This window comes from Gopherus evgoodei, chromosome 3 (genome assembly GCF_007399415.2).
Source record: "Gopherus evgoodei ecotype Sinaloan lineage chromosome 3, rGopEvg1_v1.p, whole genome shotgun sequence".
Lineage (NCBI taxonomy): Eukaryota > Metazoa > Chordata > Testudines > Testudinidae > Gopherus > Gopherus evgoodei.
This window is the reverse complement of record NC_044324.1, coordinates 171,283,897-171,300,075: the sequence shown is the minus strand read 5'-3', so window position 1 is coordinate 171,300,075 and position 16,179 is coordinate 171,283,897. Positions and strand designations below refer to the sequence as shown.

At 43.5% G+C, this 16,179-nt stretch overlaps 1 protein-coding gene across 1 annotated transcript in view; it reads right to left on the bottom strand.

Moving 5' to 3' along the window:
• LBR (lamin B receptor) overlaps window positions 1–15,764 on the bottom strand; it is a 92,614-nt gene extending 76,850 nt beyond the window's left edge. Inside the window, exon 1 of the mRNA XM_030557422.1 lies at window positions 15,302–15,764. The gene's annotated coding sequence lies outside the window, so the exon portion shown is untranslated. The remainder of the gene's footprint in view (window positions 1–15,301) is intronic.
• Window positions 15,765–16,179: the final 415 nt, after the last annotated feature.

Below are 16,179 nucleotides of genomic sequence, written 5' to 3'. Positions count from 1 at the left end.
CTGATAATAGGTATCTGCTTAAAGTGTTGTTGCTTCATACAGGAAGGTCCAGCCCCACAAAGGGATTTTGGTATTGCAACACTTAACTTTTAGGTGACTAAGAAATCACTGGAACAACAATAGGAACCACAAAGCCTGATTAGGCACATAGACTCCCTATAAAAAGAATCAGATCCACAAAACCCAGCATGTTATGTGGGGAGTCATCCAGGCTAGCCAATGAAACATACCAAACAAGAGGGGTGTGCCCTAAGCCCCTCTCCTCCCATGGAATTGGCACTTCCCTGCAGCCTAGACACGGCCAGGAACCTCTCCTGGAGGCAGGCAGTTTGGGTACCTAAGCCTTTCTTTGTGAGAATGAGTTAAGTGCCTACTGAACTCCACACAAAATGGCCAGAGGGTTGCAGGGAACGAGGCCCTCTTTTCTAACCTTTAGCCCAGCGATCAGGGTATTCAGCCAGGCTGTGGGAAACCCTGTTTTGAATCTCTACCCCCACCAAGGAGGAGAAGGGATTTGAACAGGGGTTCCATGTGAGTGCCCTAAACCACTGGGCTTGCATGATCCTCTATCTGTCCACAGCTCAATTTAATTATTGTGAAATGGCTTCAACAAGAAAGAGAGCCCCACAGCAGCCTATTCCATAGCTCAGTGGTTAGCTGAGAAATGGAGAACCCCTCTTCAAAGCCCTTCTTCACAAACTGAGGAGGAATTGAATCAGGATCTCTCACATCCCCCGGAGTACCCTAGCCACTTGGTTAATGGTTAAGAGAGTTGCTTTCTTTCCTCCTGCCATTTCGTGTGGCATTAGCCATGCTCAAAGCATGGCTACCAGATCAGGTCCCACAGGGAAGATGGCAAAGTGGTTTCAGGGTTGCACTGGGGCTTAGGCATAGAGTTAAAGGCCAGAAGGGACAGCAGGTCATCTAGTCAGACCTCCTGTACATCACCACCACCTGACAACTGAAATTAGACCAAAGCATTACAGCCCTCAGGAGACTAGATCAGTGTTTCTCAAACTGTGGGTTGTGACTCCCTTTGAATGGGGTCACCAGGGCTGACTGATTTGCTGGAGCTCAGGGCTGAAGCCTGAGCCCCGCTGCCCAGGGCCAAAGCCAAAGCTCAAGGGCTTCAGCCCTGGGCAGCAGGGCTTAGGCCCTCAAGCTTCAGCTTTGGCCCCCCTGCCCAGAGAGGAGGGGCTTGGGCTTTGGTCCCTCCTACTGGGGTTGTGAGCTAATGTTTTTTGTCAGAAGGGGATTGCAATGCAACGAAGTTTGAGAACACCTGAACTAGATATATGCCACAAGCAGAGCACAGAGGGACTGAGTTGCATCAGTGCACAAGGACAGGAGTGATGGAAAGTCCCTAAGATTGGGGGGGCCACCAGAATCCAAACCCTGGCCCCACACCCTGTGCCGCTTCTTCCCCCCGAGCCTCTGCCCTCACACCACTCCTTCTCCCCGAGCCCTCACACTCGTGCCACCCCTTCCCTTCAGACCCCACCCCCATGCCGCCTCTTCCCCCCCAGACACCTCCCCCGCTCACTCTTTTCCACCCCCTCTCCCCCATCACTTGCCCTTACAGCCAGTAAAAAGTGGAGGGGCCATGACCTTCTGGCTTCCCCTGTTCCAGCGCCCCTGCCCAACAACCCTGCAAGGGCAGAGAGATGATTAAAGGAGATATAACCAGGTAATTCTGTCAAGTGACCTGCACTCACACACTGCAAAGGCAGGCAACCCCCCACCTAAGTTCCCGCTAAGCTGCGTGGCTGCATAGATGCCTATTAAGCCCCATGCAGGGACTCTGGGCTGTGGCATGGAGAAGCGCCCTTCCTCGTTGGCCCCAGTGCAGACCTGCCGCAGCCAGAGGAGAGGAGACCCTCCCTCGGACTATCCTGGCCCAGCCCCGACGGAGCTGCCACGGCCGGCCGGGGAGAGGTGCCTCTCCCCTAACCTCGAGCTGCTGCAGCAAGAGAGGGCTGGGGGAAATCATCTCTTCCCACCACAGCCGGCACCTCAAACCCCTCATCCCTGGCCCCACCCCAGAGCCCCCACACTCCAACTGTCTGCCCTAGCCCTGAGCCCTCTCTCGTACCCCAAACCTCTCATCCCCGGCCCCACCCCAGAGCTCTCATCCCCACAACCCAACCCTTTGCCCCAGCCCTAATCCCCCTCCCACACTCCGAACTCCTCAGCCCCATCCCCACCACATGAATTTTGTTATGTAAACTAATAAGAAGGTGATGTGTCACACATGACCTCCATATTGGTGCACATAAGAAAATTAATTTCGCACATGGATGTAAAAAATTAGAGGAAACGCTGCCCCCCACCCCTCTCAAGGGATATAGGTGGCCAGACACCTAGAGTGAGGCAGCATCTTAGGCGCCTAGGGAGCTTTTACAGTGGAAATTTAGGCACTGAGTGAGTTTAGGCACCTATAGGGTTAGGTGATAGCCATGCAGCAGTTTTAGGCACCATTGCACTCCACAAAACTGGGACTTGGGAGCCTTAAAATGGGGTTTAGGCATCCTAAGTCCCTCTGTGGATCTGGCCTGAGGTTCCTTGTTTTCTTCAGTCAAATGAACATGCTGGAACAAATTCAGTGTATCACTGTGCTTGCTTTCTTCAAAACCAGTTTTTTCAATTACAACTGTCTTTCCTGTATTGATTACATCTATTTGCATCTACAAATATTCAATAATGAGCTCTTCAGTCTAGCAGAGAAAAATATAACATGATCTATTGGCTGGAAGTTGAAGCTAGACAATTCAGACTGGAAATAAGGTGTACATTTTTACCTGTGAGGGTAACCAACCAGAGTGGTCCCTTCTGGCCTTGTTTACTATGCCCCAAAGAAAACAGCTACTGCCATCAAAATTGTGCATATACTTAACTTGCCTTGCTTTTTGCCTTCTATTTTTTTGAAGCAAACCACCACAAGTCAGAGTGAAAGAGATTATGATGAATTATGTTGCTGTCTCTGCAAAAATACAAAGTTATGATATACTCAAAATGTCACTCACATGATGCTGCTGGTGGTTTGAGGAGTCAGAGTTTGACTTAAGCAGAGAACAAACAGGCATTGTTATGGCTTTGGCATTTACTGCATTACGAATGAAATGCTTTTTGATTTAGGATTTATAATGCCTCGCATGCAGAAACTGCTCTGTAAACCCTCCAGCTCTATCTTCTAATGAAATATGACAAGAAGTTAATAATAAGAGAGTGCTATGTGGGCTAATCAATACACCTTTCCTCTACTCCATCACCCTTCAAGTTATTAAAAAAAATTAGGTAAATGTGTGTGGGATTAGTGTTAATTTCATGAACATCAGAGATGGCAAATGCCAAGTCACACATAGTCTACTCCCTTGCTAATGGGGAATTATTCCTGTCAGTTATCCCAGGCGCACTTTGTCCAGTTTTAGATGATTGGACTTCTACCACATCCTATTGAGTTCCCTCTTAAAGAAATAAGTCTCATACTGCCCAGATCTCCCACACTAAAGCAGTGGGTATAGCCATTACACTTGTTAGATTAAGGAGCAGACAGTCATGAAACTTATCTAGAACAAGACAGTGATAAAACATCATTCACCCTTTGCTGCTATGTTGTATCCCTTTTCTCCATTAGTCCATTGTATTTTATCTGTTTAGACTGCAAATTATTGAAGGAAGGCTTGGGCCTGTCTTCCCAATCATTTTTAAGGGCCTAGCCCATGTGGGTGCTGTATAAATACATCTTGTACAGCTCTACATAGGGCCTAAAGCACAGCCGTTTCCACTATGCAAGTGAACACTGTTGACCTGAAATTATAGTGCTAATTTATTACAGCTCACCAATGATCTAACCCGAAAATACCTAGATTTTTATCCCAGATTCAGGCTACAGAATTAGAGAGCATAGGGAGTGCAATATCTTGTACAGACCCTCGGCATGTGTGGGAAGGACACTCATGCTGAAGACAAAACCAAATTTTCAAGATCTTTATTAAAATTAACAAGAGAGTAACCAAAGTTACAAACCACAGAGTCACAAAAAAGTAATACAGTTCTATAGTCTCTGGAAGTAATATATCTTTAATAAAAGGCTACTTAAACTAGCGTACTCACACCCTTCTTTGGAGACCTGGTAGTGAGAGACAGAGGACCAGCCTCATCTCTGGCACACCCAATGAGTTCAATGCTCCAGGCTTTTCAATCCCAAGCTGGTAGAGATCAGGTTCAAGTGTTCAGTAGCTAAATTATATTACAGATGCTGAGCTGATAGCTTAACAGAAGATAACTAAGAGAAGGAATGACCCCTCCACATGGTGGTTTTCCCTCTTTTAAGGTCCTGACACTGTCTTGAATATTCATATCAATGCCCAACCATTGATCCAGATAAATCTTCAGGTTCACTTATTGTATAGGCTAGCATATTCTGACATATTATACCATATTCATACATATTAATATCAATTATCTCATCCTCAAAACCGTCACCTTTGGCCTAGATCATTACTTCCATGTTCTGCGGTATAGAGTACCTTGTGGTTACCGATATTTTCCAGAATTTTGGTGAACACATTCAGTTTTTTGTTCAGTTCCCCAAAATCAAGAGAGGTATCTGGTAGGCCATTTGTCTATGCCAAAGATTACAAACTTTTATGCTAACTTGCTGTAGCTAATCATACAGGATACAGACCTGTATGTTCCTTGTGTTACAGCCAAGTATAATGAAGAAATGTGTACTGAAATTATTTAGTATAAAACATTAACCAAGAGAATAATAATCAAACCAATAAAGAAAACAGATTACATAAAAGACCGTGCTAGCAGGCTAGCCCCATGGGCTACAACACCCTTTGCATCATGGAATAGCACTATGTAACAGCTCTCCATACTGGACCATGGGTGTGTTTGGGAGCAAGGAGGCAGGATTTCTACACAATTATGTTTGCTACCCCTCCTCATGCCCTGTAGTAATAGCTACAGCCATCCTCTGCCCTGGTTAGGATTCCATTTTTCAGCCCTTGCACAACCCATCCATGCAGACTGGGTTCAACTCTCTAGATGTTTGCTCAAACATCAGTTGCATAAAAAAAGAAGATTTTGAGACTGGACTCACCTAGCCATCCTCATCCTGCTCTCCCCCTCCCAAATCTATTTGAAATAAATAATTAAAGTCAGCATTCTTGACTTACCACTTTGTCCACGCATTTTGAGGTCTGTGCCTTCTGCTAGAGATATTTTACAGCAAAAAAGTTAATGCAGAATATTTAGTGTAAAATAGCATTTGTGCACAAACAGAACAATGTTATTAGTATAGCTCAAAAAACTGAATTTCGTGAATGGAACCATGAGAAAAAGATTTGTTTCTCTCTCTAAAAGTGTTTAATTTCAGAGTATGGTGAGAAAAGATTTTATTATTTTTCTCATAATAACTCCAGTCCCATTTTGTCTTTAATTTAGACTAGCTTAACATTTATTGTTTGTTGGTAGGCGGAGTTTGTACTTCACATGAAGACACTGAATAGCATAGAAAGGATTCATTTTGTGCTTGTGAGATTTGCTCCCAGTTTTGGAATATTGCACAAAGCTGAATAGTTTGTTTCCCCCTGCAAACCAGAGGAACTGTGCTAACAGGATCTACCCTTTCATTAGGAAGTGGCCTCTCATTGTAGTAGCCACACTATATCCTGAGCAAGTGGAAAAGGAAATTCTTCAACTGGAGAGCGTTCACAGAAACAACCACCACCTCAAGGGCATTCAGAGAGCAGATTCTGTTGAGATTTGGGTGAACCACACAAATTAGAAGTTATACAGTGTGAAAAACAAGGATGTGCTTTTGGTGAAAGAATGCTCAAGACTTTAAGGGTCTAATAGGGTTAGTTATTATGCAACTGATACTAAGAGAAAAGCAGTGATTAGTGTTTCTAAGAAACAGCCCTAAGAGTGCTCTGACCTACATTTGTATTATTGTAGATACACTGTACCGTCTGCTTAGTATAATAGAAGCTAACTCATGTAGTGATCAGCTTTTATAGGCTGACAGAATTAATGTGGCATCATTAGCAGTTATGGTTGCCTGCAAAGAAATAACTATGCAAGTTATGAAATGGCAGTGGCAACACTGGGATATAGTCACAGAAGAAAACAGACTACCACATTGATTCTGTCTCTCTCTATGAACAAGTGTGTTTGTATATTTTTTGGAAAAGGGCACTATCTTAATCCAGAGGGAAAAGAAACACTGTTCAAGCAGCAGAAAGCTGAAAGTATAAACAGGTGAACTGGACATTTGTCAAAGCTTAGTGAAATTCTGCCATATGAAGAGACTTGCTGACCACACTGCATGTGGATCTGCCATTGTTTTCTTAACCTCTTTCTGTTCTCATTACCAACAACAACCTGACATGTCAATGGCACACTCAGGGTTTTCTAGCTGTAGCAAATGAAAGCTTGATTGCCATTGCACACCGATAACTGACTCAACGCTGTGGTTTTTGTACTTTAGTTCATTTCCTGTTACAAGCTACAGCCTGTTGATTTCTCTGTATTATTGCTAACGTGCCAGCAGTGCAACAGACAGTTTTGTCAAACAGGCAAATTGTTTCAGTTCACATAAATCCTCTGTTTGGCATAGAATAGCTGAAATAGCTACTAGAACAAGAGGCTAAAAATAAAGTATCATCTAATTTAGATAGAAATTAAGCTTCTCTAGATCTTTAGTGTTTTTTCCCCGGCAGATATCACTGTATTACAGAACATCAATAGGGTAAATGTACTAAAATCAAGAGTACTGGAACTGCTGAGTTTCACAGCAAAACCTCGGAAATGCTTCTGACCAAATTTTGCTCTCAATTAAATCAATGTCAATGGAGTTAGTCTGGATTTACACTAGTGTAACACAGCAAAATTGGGCTCTTACAGTACAGTATCATTTATATAGTGCCAAGAGGTGCATAGTAATTTTCAGACAGCTTGATGAGAAGTTCTTTGACCTAAACAGTTTACAATCCAAGTAGCTGTATCTATTGCATCCATTATAGCAGAATCCAAATTTCATGTTTGAATGGAAATAACTTCAGAAGGAACGTGGGCCGACGTAAGAAAACATTGCATTATACACTGATCACAGTGCTTTTTTACTTTACTTTTTTGTCATATTACAGCAAGGTCTATTCCAAGATGACCCTCTAACCACAGATCCTTACTCATTTATTACTGCTACAATCAAATACAAAAATTTGCTGATAGTTATTTGAAAACCTCTGCTAGAAATGCGGTCAGGGCACAAAGATATCTTTGTGTGGTCAGGGCACAAAGATATTTCATAGTGGCATTAGATTAACACTGCTTGTGTACTGCAACTTTTTCAACTAAAAAAATAATACCAATACCTCCCAATTTAAAACCTTTATGCAATTTGTCAAGAATTTCTCAAAACATAAGAGCATCCAGGACACACTAACGCATTTTTTCCTTGGAACAGATACACTTCCTATAGTCCAAGAGACAATTTGGTTCTTGAAAAAAGTTTAATATCAGACAGTGGATTTTGCACAGCATAACAGCAGCAGCTCATAGGAACGGATGGAACACTTCAATAAGAAACACTTGGTTCAGGAGCTTATCACAGAAGTGAAATATGTTGTTGGATGAGCCTGTACATCTCTCTCCAGTACCTTTTGTAGAGTTTAGACACAGGATGTAAAAATCTATTTTAGACAGCTGAGTAGTGTCAAATAGGTGTGTTATAAACAGATGGTTAAGGGTTAATGTCTCTTTTACCTGTAAAGGGTTAACTAGCTCAGTAAACCTGGAACACCTGACCAATCAGGAGACAAGATACTTTCAACTCTTGGTGGAGGGAAGCCTTTGTCTGTGCTTTCTGGGTTTTTCTTTGTTCTCCCTGGGTTCTGAGAGGGACCAGACATGTATACAGACTCTCCAATTTTCTGAAACAGCCTCTTCTGTTCAATTTAGTAAGTACCAGTTAGAAAAGTGGTTTAGTCTTTTGATTGTTTTCTTTATTTGCAAATGTGTATTTTGCTGGAAGGATTGTATCTCTGTTTACTGCAACTTGTATTTGTGCTGGGGGGAGGATTCTCTCTAGTGTCTATAAGCTGAAAGACCCTATAACGTTTTCCATCTTGATTTTACAGAGACAATTTTTACATTTTTTCTTTCTTTTATTAAAAGCTTTTCTTTTTAAGACCTGATTGATTTTTTTTTCTTTTCTCTCTGCTAGCTGTTGGTAAGCAGGCAAGAGGGTTTTTTTTAAAACTACAGCCAGAAAAACAATTTTTTTTTTCCTTTTCTCCTTTCTGGTTGTGCAGAAAGACTGCCTGAAGGCAGAGGCATTAAAGTTTAACAAGGATCTTTGTTAAACAAAAGGACTCCACTGTGAGTCAGCAAACACCAGCAAAACACATTTGCAAATGAAAGTGTGTTTTTTTTCTTCTAACTTGTCGGGCAAAGGCTAGTTAGAAAGTGTTAAAAAAAGTCTGTTGCCAAGCAACCCTGAGCTGCAACATTCCAGACATTCAACAGCAGAGGGCGCAACCAGCACAAAAAAGCAGGAGCCATGAGTTCCAAGAAAGCCATTAGACAGGAACAAGCAAAGCTAGTAGCCATAGAAAGAGACAATGAACATAGAAGAAAGATGGAACTAATAAATGCAGAAACAGCCAGGGAAGAGGCAGCCCACAAAAAAGAGAGCAAGAAGCCAAAGACGCGGACCACAAAAGAAAAATAGAGTTCCAAAGGGAGGCACACCAGCAGGCCCTGGAATTAGAACAGGCTAAGCAGAAGGACACAGCCAATCTTAACAACCCTTCGCCAGTTATTGTTCCCCATCCTAAGAAATTTCCCACCTACAAGGCAGGTGATGACATTGAGGGCTTCTTAGAAAATTTTGAAAGGGCCTGCCTTGGGTACAGCATCTCTGAAGACCAGTACATGGTAGAGCTGAGACCACAGCTCAGTGGACCCTTAGCAGAGGTGGCGGCTGAAATGCCTAGGGAAACCATGAATGATTATAAACTTTTTCAAACCAAGGCCAGAATCAGAATGGGGATAATACCTGAGCATGCCCGTCGGCGGTTCAGAGCCCTAAGGTGGAAACCAGATGTGTCATTTCCCCGACACGTCCACCACATTGGAAAGAATTGGGATGCCTGGATATCAGGAACAAAGGTTAAAATTCTAGAAGAGCTGTCCCTCCTGATGCAAATGGAACAGTTCTTAGAGGGTGTTCCTGAGGAAATAGAAAGGTACATCCTAGATGGGAAGCCCAAATCTGTAACCGAGGTGGGGGAGATTGGAGCCAGATGGATAGAAGTGGCAGAAAAGAAAAAAGCTACTGTCAAGGGGAGCGAATACCACAGGGGGCACACCGACAATAAACCCTATACTCGAGGCAACCCAAGACCCCACCTATAACCCAAGGAAAGCCCCAGACTCCCTATTCTCCCACCTCACCAGTCTTCAGTAACCCACATCGGCCCGGTGACCAGTCAGTTGGGCGATGCTTTAAATGTAATGAACTGGGACATATAAAGGACAACTGCCTCAAGAACCCCAACCAAGTACAGTTCATTACACCACCATCACACCAAAGATCCCCAGGCCCAGATGCCTCTCAAATACCCTCGGAGCGAAGGGAAATTTTGAGAGTGGGCGGAAAGAAGGTTATCACGTGGAGAGACACGGGGCCACAAGTGTCAGCTATCCATCAATCCTTAGTGGACCCCAAATTCATCAACCCAAAGGCCCAAGTGACAAATTACCCCTTCATGTCAAAAGCTGTAGACTTGGCTACAGCTGAACTGCCTGTCCAGTACAAAGGCTGGTCAGGAATGCGGACTTTTGCAGTCTATGACAATTATCCCACCCCATGCTACTGGGGGAAGACTTGGCCAACCAGGTAAAGCGGGCCAAGAGGGTGGGAATGGTTACCTGCAGACAAGCTTCCAGACCCATCCCTGTTCCTGAACAGTCAAGGCCCCTCTCCAGCCACTCCCCATAATTGAGCTCCCATTTCAGCGAGTAGCTGTGGATATCCTGGGTCCTTTCCCAAAAGAGACCCCCAGAGGAAAGCAGTACATACTGACTTTCGTGGACTTTGCTACCCGATGGCCAGAAGCAGTAGCTCTAAGCAACACTAGGGCTAATACTGTGTGCTGGGCCCTAACAGACATTTTTGCCAGGGTAGGTTGGCCCTCTGACATCCTTACAGATTCAGAATCTAATTTCCTGGCAGGAACCATGAAAGAACTGTGGGAAACTCATGGGGTGAATCACTTGGTTGACACCCCTTACCACCATCAAACCAATGGCCTGGTGGAGAGGTTTAATGGAACTTTGGGGGCCATGATAAGTAAATTCGTGAATGAACACTCCAGTGACTGGGATATAGTGTTTCAGCAGTTGCTCTTTGCCTACAGGGCTGTACCACATCCCAGTTTAGGGTTTTCACCGTTTGAACTTGTGTATGGCCATGAGGTTAAGGGACCATTACAGTTGGTGAAGCAGCAATGGGAGAGGTTTACACCTTCTCCAGGAACTAACATTCTAGACTTTGTAAGCAACCTACAAAGCACCCTCCGACACTTGTTAGCCCTTGCTAAAGAAAACCTAAAGGATGCTCAGAAAGAACAAAAGGTCTGGTATGATAGACATACCAGAGAGCGTTCCTTCAAGGTAGGAGACCAGGTTATGGTCTTGAAGGTGCAACAGGCCCATAAGATGGAAGCATCATGGGAAGGGTCATTCACGGTCCAAGAGCGCCTGGGAGCTGTTAACTACCTCATAGCATTTCCCAATTCCTCCCTAAAGCCCAGAGTGTACCATGTTAATTCTCTCAAGCCCTTTTATTCCAGAGACTTACAGATTTGTCAGTTTACAGCCCAGGGAGGAGATGACGCTGAGTGGCTTGAAGGTGTCTACTAAGAAGGAAAAAGTGACGGTGGCGTGGAAGAGGTGAACCTCTCCACAACCCTGTAACGTCTGCAGCGGCAACAGATCAAGGAGCTGTGCACTACCTTCACCCCATTGTTCTCAGCCACCCCAGGACGGACTGAACAGGCATACCACTCCACTGACACAGGTAATGCTCACCCAGTTAGAACCCCATCCTACCGGGTGTCTCCTCATGCCCAAGCTGCTATAGAACGGGAGCTCCAAAACATGCTATAGATGGGTATAATCCGCTCATCTACCAGTGCATGGGCATCTCCAGTGGTTCTGGTACCCAAACCAGATGGAGAAATACGCTTTTGCATGGACTACCGTAAGCTAAATGCGGTAACTTGCCCAGACAACTATCCAGTGCCACGCACCTATAAGCTATTGGAGAAGTTGGGACGTGCCAAGTTCATATCTACAATAGACTTAACCACGTGGTACTGGCAAGTACCGCTAGATGAACCTACCAAGGAAAGGACAGCAATCACCACCCATGCAGGGGTGTATGAATTTAATGTGCTTCTTTTCGGGCTGCGAAATGCACCCGCCACCTTCCAAAGACTTGTAGATGGTCTCCTAGCAGGATTGGGAGAATATGCAGTTGCCTACCTCGGTGATGTGACCATTTTTTCTGATTCATGGCCCGAACACCTAGAAAAAGTCTTTGAGCGCATCAGGCAGGCAGGACTAATGGTTAAGGCCAAAAAGTGTCAAATAGGCCAAAACAGAGTGACTTACCTGGGACATCAGGTGGGTTAAGGAACCATAAACCCCCTACAGGCCAAGGTGGATGCTATCCAAAAGTGGCCTGTCCCAAAGTCAAAGAAACAGGCCCAATCCTTCTTAGGCTTGGCCGGGTATTACAGGCAATTTGTACCACACTACAGCCAAATCGCTGCCCCACTGACCGACCTGACCAAAAAGACCCAGCTGAATGCAGTTAAGTGGACTGATGAGTGTCAGAAGGCCTTTACTCAGCTTAAGGCGACGCTCATGTCTGACCCTGTGCTAAGGGCCCCGGCCTTTGACAAACCATTCCTAGTAACCACAGATGCATCTCAGCGTGGTGTAGGAGCAGTTCTAATGCAGGAAGGACCGGATCAAAACTTCCATCCTATCGTGTTTCTCAGCAAAAAACTGTCTGAGAGGGAAAGTAACTGGTCAATCAGTGAAAAGGAGTGCTATGCCATTGTGTATGCCCTGGAAAAGATATGCCCATACGTTTGGGGACGGCGGTTCCAGCGATAAACCGACCATGCTGAGCTAAAATGGCTTCATACTGCCAAGGGAAACAACAAAAAACTGCTTTGATGGAGTTTAGCTCTCCAAGATTTTGATTTTGAAATTCAACACATTTCAGGAGCTTCTAACAAAGTAGCTGATGCACTCTCCTATGAAAGTTTCCCAGAATTAACTGGTTAAAAATTGTTCTTCAGATGTAAAAAGTCTTGTAATTTACATACTCAGTAGTATATGTAAAGGTGCACGTGTTGAATTAATCTGTTTATTTTAAAGTTCTAGGAAGAAAATCACCGCCAGTGAGGTTCCCCACTGTCTGTGATTTGGGGGGCGTGTCATAAACAGATGGTTAAGGGTTAATGTCTCTTTTACCTGTAAAGGGTTAACTAGCTCAGTAAACCTGGAACACCTGACCAGAGGACCAATCAGGAGACAAGATAATTTCAAATCTCGGTGGAGGGAAGCCTTTGTCTGTGCTTTCTGGGTTTTTCTTTGTTCTCTCTGGGTTCTGAGAGGGACCAGACATGTATACAGACTCTCCGATTTTCTGAAACAGCCTCTTCTGTTCAATTTAATAAGTACCAGTTAGAAAGGCGGTTTAGTCTTTTGATTGTTTTCTTTATTTGCAAATGTGTATTTTGCTGGAAGGATTGTATATCTGTTTGCTACAACTTGTATTTGTGCTGGGGGGAGGATTCTCTCTAGTGTCTATAAGCTGAAAGACCCTATAATGTTTTCCATCTTGATTTTACAGAGACAATTTTTACTTTTTTTCTTTCTTTTATTAAAAGCTTTTCTTTTTAAGAACCTGATTGATTTTTTTTTATTTCTTGTGTAAGACCCAAGGGGAGGGGGTCTGCACTCACCAGGGAACTGGTAGGAGAAAGAAGAGAAGGGAGGAGGAAAAGCCTGATTTCTCTCTGTGTTAGGATCACTGTCTCTCTCTCACGGAGAGTCTGGGAGGGGGAGAGAAGGAGGGGGAAGGTGAATTTCCTCTCTGTTTTAAGATTCAAGGAGTTGAATCACAGGGATCTCCCAGTGTTACCCAGGGAGGGGAGAATCTGGGAGGAAGAAAGGAGGGGGAATGTTTTATTTCCCTTTGTTGTGAGACCCAAGGGGTTTTGGGTATTGGGTTCCCCAGGGAAGGGTTTGGGGGCCAGAAAGTGCCCCAAAACACCATATTTTTGGGTGGTGGCAGCTCTATCATTTCTAAGCTAGTAATTAAGCTTAGAGGGGTTCATGCAGGTACCCCACCTTTTGGACGCTAAGGTTCAGAGTGGGGAATCATACCATGACAAGGTGTATTTTACTTTAAAATGGCTGGGATCATCTAAAAACAGATTTTACAGGCAGTTCCATATTCTATAATAATCTCTTCTTGTATTTAAAAAAAAAAGATAAAGAAACAAATTATTATTTAAAGCCTCATGGGACGCCCAGAATCAGCACAGCTGAACTGACAGCTCATTTTCATATGCAATAACTACTAGACGTACACAATTCTTCCCCAAGTTTGGACTGTACTTGCTTTTTCTAGTGACAATATAGGTATCATGATGCCAGTCATAGGCCATATTTTCTGTCCTGCAGCTCTGCAACAATGGCACTAAGGGAATAATATTGGGGAAATACTTACAAATAAATTGTAAATCATAGAATCATAAAATTGTAGGACTGAAAGGGACCTCGAGAGGACATCTAGTCCAGTCTCCTGCACTCGTGGCAGGACTAAGTATTATCCTAGACCATCCCTGACAGGTATTTGTTTAATCTGCTCTTTAAAACCTCCAAAGATGCAGATTCCAGAGCCTCCTTATGCCGTTTATTCCAGTGCTTAAACACACTGACAGTTAGGAAGTTTTCCCTAATGTCCAATCTAAACCAATTTGCTGCAATTTAAGCCCATTTCTTCTTGTCCTAGCTTCATAAATTAAGGAGAACCATTTTTCTCCCTTCTTCTTGTAGCAACCTTTTATCTACTTGAAAACTGTTATGTCTCCCCTCAGTCTTCTCTTCTCCAGACTAAATAAACCCAGTTTTTTCAATCTTCCCTCATAGGTCATGTTTTCTAGACCTGTAATCATTTTTTCTGTTTTTCTCAGGTGCCATTCATCCACACTGAACCTTCAAGAAAAGGAGTCTATATTATGAACCTCGCTACAACACTGAGAACAACATCTGCAGAGCAGGTATGAGAACCCCCCAACATTAATTTGGAGGAAGCAAATCCTAAAAAGAGTGGATTTACTCTGCTGCATTGTTACTTACAGCAAGGATGGAAGAAAAATTATGATGCATTTCTGGTTCCTATGTCTGATGTTCTGAATGGTTCAACAGAAAATTTGTTTAGTATTTGGGATTCTCATACCTTTTGACCTGTAAATAAATATTAGCATAAATACTGCAGTTGTAAACCTTGCCACCAGGAGCCACTAACATTAAATGTACAGTAATTAAAATATTACCAACAAGAAAGAAGAGAACAAAAAGCCATTTTGTGCATCAGGATAATAGAATGATCTTCATGGATTTTATTATTTGTTCTGTTATGGCAGCACCTAGAGGCCCTGTTCAGAATCGGGGTCCTACTGTGTGCTAGATGCCATGTAGAGGTAGACATGGTTCCTGCTCTGAAGTACTTACTACCTTTGGTTTTCAATCAAGTAATTGATAAGTGGAACTTACTGTGTATTTCTGACTTTAGTGTCTCATGCTCTCTTGTGTTAAGCACAGCAATAGGCATACAACATGACAAAGCAACAGAGACTTTCATTCATTCCAAGCACCAAAGCCACATGTGACCGATGTTAGTCATGTCAGAAGGCACTAAACTACTGTGGTGATGGGGGAGGCATAAGAATCTGAATAGAATGGAGTATCATATACGTCACATTCCCTTTTAAACTCCATGTATAGTTCAGAGATCTAATGGTTCTGTGGTTGGCTAGATGCATACCTGGATCTCTATTCTCTTCCTGCTGGAAGCCAATGGGATTAACTGAGCCCTCTGATGTGTCTCTCTCTCATCTTTTAGCCTGCCTGTCACTAGAGAGTGCACATAAAAACTTGGTATGCTAGTCAGATCATTTCCAAAGTAACAGGTTCCTACCTTGGTATACAGCAGGAGGTCCCAAATGTTACTTAATCACAGACTGCATTGTCAATTTGCCTGGATGTCAAGGACCACACTTAATTTGCACACCAATTGAAGTAGTCTGTAGTCACCTTCCTCTTCCATACAGAAGTATGGCTCATGCTGACAACAAGTCCCAGAAGACATTGAATCATTTTGATGTGAGCAGCCCACATAAGTGCTATATTCAGAAGCCACATGTCTCAGCAGTCACACCTTACAAAGGATGGCCACATGGTTGATTGTAGCTTCTGTGGGATGCTCTTTGGCCATGTCACATTTAGATACTTCTGCTTATTCTCTATAATCCAAGAGAGTCCCTAGAAGTTCTTTCCACATAAATAGAAAAAGATAGTGATTGCAGTGAACTAGCCAGACAATACTTTTTTTTTCTTGGAGACGTTGGGAAGAAGGTAGAAGAGACACAGCATTTCTTTGCCTGCTGTGGCTAGAGAGACAGTGTAATCAAATAAAAGGACCCGCCCAGCTGCATAAGCACTTCTAAGGATTGCCAATAACAGCTGCCTGAGGAGTCAGATAAGGCACCAGAAGCTTAACATCTGGGATCTACAACTTATCCAAGGAGTGGCTCACTATCCTGGCAAGAAATGTGACACAACACTGGCCTGCTACAACTGGCTGAGAATATTTTGTGTTCAGTTTTGTCGTTAAAAAGGACTCATAAACAGAGATGGAGGAAGGATAAACTCAAGATAGCACAGTACAAAAAAAGCAAATAGCACGGAGTGGGACATATAAACCACAGAGCATTAGCTAATATAGCAGAACTTCTGCAGACATAGTGGGTGAACATGGAAAAGCAAGAAAACACACATAATAACGTAGTTTGGGAT